Genomic DNA, 3,677 nt, shown 5'->3' on the forward strand with positions numbered 1-3,677 from the left:
CTGTCATACGTGGCGTTCCAGAGGTCCGGGCCAAGTACAGACCCCTGTGCCGCTCCGCCGGTTATACGTCTCTTTCTCTGACCTTGTGTTGTGTCGTACAAAAGCCAACGGTCTCTGAGGTAGTCCCGGATCATGTCTAGCAAGTATGTTGGAACCTTGAATGACCGTTCCAAGGCCTCCAGCATATCGTCCCATCTTGCCGAGTTGAAGGCGTTCTTGACGTCCAGTGTTACTAGCAGCACTATTGGCCGCGCCTGGTGGCAGGCTTCTTCGGCCTTATGTACCGCCTCGACTACTTCGCCAATTGCTCCTATAGTTGAGTGTCCCTTCCTGAAGCCATGTTGTCGGGGTGAAAGGCCTCCCTCGCTTTCTATGGCTGATGTCAAGCGTATTTTGAGCAGACTCTCCATCATTTTGCCTGCTGTGTCTAGCTTGCAGAGTGGCCGGAAGCATGAAGGAGAGTTTGGGTCCCCTTTGCCCTTGGGTATAAGCACCAGTCTCGCCTGCTTCCATTGGCTTGGGAAAACCCGGGCCCTAAGGCAGCTGTTGTACATGTTAAGCAGAAGATCAGGGCTCTAATAATTCGAATTATTATTATTATTATTATTATTATTATTATTATTATTATTATTATTATTATTATTACTATTNATTATTATTACTAATAGTTGTTATTAAATACTATTATAATTCGAATTATTTTTATCACTATCATTATCATCATCATTATTTCTGTGGTCACAAGCAATAACAGCCTAAGTTGACTTAAGAAAGAATGGTATTCCATGCGTATGTAAAATCCCCATGTCGCCAGCTAGGATACTTTAAATGTTATAGGCGAAAATATTTTGGTTTTCCCATAAGATTAACATTACAATCCAATGGCCTTTTTCAATTTATAAACCTTTTTTAAAGCCACTTTATTCTTAATGAATAAGGCTGCAAATATTTAAGACTTTTCTCGAATTCAGGTTTTTCCACTTAGGCGGTTATTGCTTATGACCACAGATTTTTATTATTATTATTATTATTACTACTATTATTATCATTATTACTATTGTTATTATTACTAATTGTTGCTATTCATTATTATTATTAATATATAACTGTGATATGAAGTACAATTTAATTTAATTTTACAAATTTTTCGTTAGTTTATTAAAGACGCAATCAGTATTGTATTGAAATCGAATTTTCTGAATACATACAAAATATGCCATATTTTTCAACGTTATTAATTTCTTGAGTGGAATACTTCTACTTAACTCTTAGCTAAAAGTACAAGAAATTTAAATAAAAATTAAATTTTTTCTTTTTTATTTGTATAGTGATAAAATGCTCTACAACAAACTTTCTGCGAGCCTTTGCCTGATGTTTCTCGCTTCAGGTGATACGTTACCCCCGAATTCTTATACGTATGTAACATCATCCTCTTCGACCTATACCCACTCATCTTTGTAAAATATACAAATATTGTGTAAAGCGCAACATGCATTAATAATTTGGGTTGTCTTTTCCGGACTGTAGTGCAACCCTCTTTCCCCAATTATGCAACGGAATCTGTTTTTTAAAATTCCAAAACACCTTTCTACAACGTTGCGGCCTTTGCACAATTTCATGTTGAATTGTGTCTCAGTTTGATTGCCAGGACTACGGAAAGGTGTCATCAGGTACGGCATAAGCTGGTAACCGGAATCTCCTAAAACAAGTTAAGGAAAATTAAAATTGAAAAATACAGAAGTAAATGATTAGGAGTTTCCTTTTGTCTTACCTAAGAGCCAAGTGTTTCGTTTACCAGAGTCAAACTGTGACTTGAAAAAAACTTCCGCCCTGCTTGCACTCCAAACAAATGCGTCGTGGTTTGAGCCTGGATACCTGGCGTCAACGTATCGTATGCATGATCACAAATCTTAAATACATACATATGTACGTAGAAATTAGTTTCCTTAGTAAAAATAAGCAAAAATCACTTACTATCATTGCATTTATACTATAATAGCCTTTCCTATTATAATATAAATGCTTTGTGTCAGGGGCGCACCCAGGAATATATTTTGGGAGGTGTTTATACTTCTGAAAATTCGCTTCAGATAAAATGATCATTAAAGTACATTTATGCAAGTTTTATGTACAGTATGTAATAAATAAATAAACTTTTTGAAGTTTCATAAATTGCATTTATTTACATAAAATTAGCAAAAAACTCAAACATTTGTAACCGACTTCGAAAAAGGGGTAGGTTATCAATTCGTCGAAATAGTATGCTAACGCATAACTTTGGACCACGTGAACCGATTTCAACAATTCTTTTTTTTTATCGGAGAGATGGTCACTCAAGGGTCTTCCCGTAATTTGAAATTACTTGTTTAATATAAAGTTCTATAAACACAAGATGCGCTCAACTTGCAAAAGTAATAAAAAAATTAAAAAAAAAGAGTTTTAATGTTCATTTTCCTCGATATCTGGTTTCTGGTTTTCGAATGAGATGGTGTTTTTTACGATTGCTTAATTTTTTTAATATTTCGAATACCGAGAAAATTAAATGAACTCGAATTTTTGTTATGTAGGCAATTTTGATGGAACGAATTCGAAGTGGGCAAATTAAATCTTCGAATGCTTGTTAAGGACATATCAGTTGTAAACTCTTTTAAGGTCAGTAAGTGAGTATGCATTGCATATTTTTAGGTTTCATTCGCAGTTAAACTTTTAAGAGCTCTCAAAAAAAACGAAAAATTCATATAAAATGGCGCACAAGAAATGGAATAGGAATTTTCTTCTATCAAAATTTCTTAAATCATTTTGCATCTCTCAAGAAAAAAATGCTCGTATATTTATTTCTTCAAGAAAATTTACAGCAAAAGCAAAGTGCTTTATAATAAAAAATATTTCTTGTGATTTTTCTTGAGAGCTGGCTTTCGGATACAGTTTGTTTTTCAGGTTATTAGCTTTAGGGGGGGTTTGAACCCCAAAACCCACCCCTTGTGTGCGCTAATGCTTTGTGTCCTCACTTGGGCATTTAATCTTAACGTGGGTTCCATCGGCGCATCCAACTATACCCGGTATCCCACATTTCACATAAAAATTTTCTTTGGCTGCGCTTTCCTCTTCTGTCATCCTCAGCTTTATCCAATTTGGACAAAAATTTGTTTCAAAAATTTCAAAGCACTCTGTTATGGCATTGCTAACCATTGGCTGAGACATGCTGGATAGAAACTCATCTCCGACGCCTTTTTGGTAGCTGCCTGTCGCCAGAAATCTTAAAAAAGCAGACAGCTTATGTATTGGCGCCACTTTGCTGCTTCTGCATCCACTAGCCATGTGTTGTGACATTTCGTCCAAAATAAGTTTAAAAACTCGCTTTGAAACTCTAAAGTTTTTTACGAACCTTAAAGGAAAATAAAGTTTATACATTAGTTTAATAACTCGCATATCGACGACTGAGTGGAAGACCACCCTATGGTTGAACAGTGGGCAATCTCAGCAAATGGTTCAAAAACTCCGTGTCTCAGCAGCTGCTTTAAAAACGCCTTATCTCACTATATATTCAATATGTATATCGGCAGGTTCAATCAAATTCCGCAATAAGGCATGCTTCAACCATTTGCTGAGATAATGCGTTTTCGAACCGACAGTCGAGGTAGGGCGATCTCCCACTCAGCCGAAGGTATATAATTATT

The 3,677-nt window shown here is 35.9% G+C and overlaps 1 long non-coding RNA gene across 1 annotated transcript; it reads right to left on the minus strand.

Moving 5' to 3' along the window:
* Positions 1-1,560: 1,560 nt before the first annotated feature.
* LOC108363933 (uncharacterized) lies at positions 1,561-3,054 on the minus strand. Its single transcript, XR_001847676.1, has 3 exons — positions 3,009-3,054; positions 1,772-1,909; positions 1,561-1,699 (listed from the first exon to the last, which is right to left on the minus strand). It is a non-coding gene; the product is annotated as an uncharacterized LOC108363933 (long non-coding RNA).
* Positions 3,055-3,677: the final 623 nt, after the last annotated feature.

The sequence above is a fragment of the Rhagoletis zephyria genome, unplaced genomic scaffold (genome assembly GCF_001687245.7).
Source record: "Rhagoletis zephyria isolate East Lansing unplaced genomic scaffold, Rhagoletis_zephyria_1.1 Rzeph_scaffold_01414, whole genome shotgun sequence".
Lineage (NCBI taxonomy): Eukaryota > Metazoa > Arthropoda > Insecta > Diptera > Tephritidae > Rhagoletis > Rhagoletis zephyria.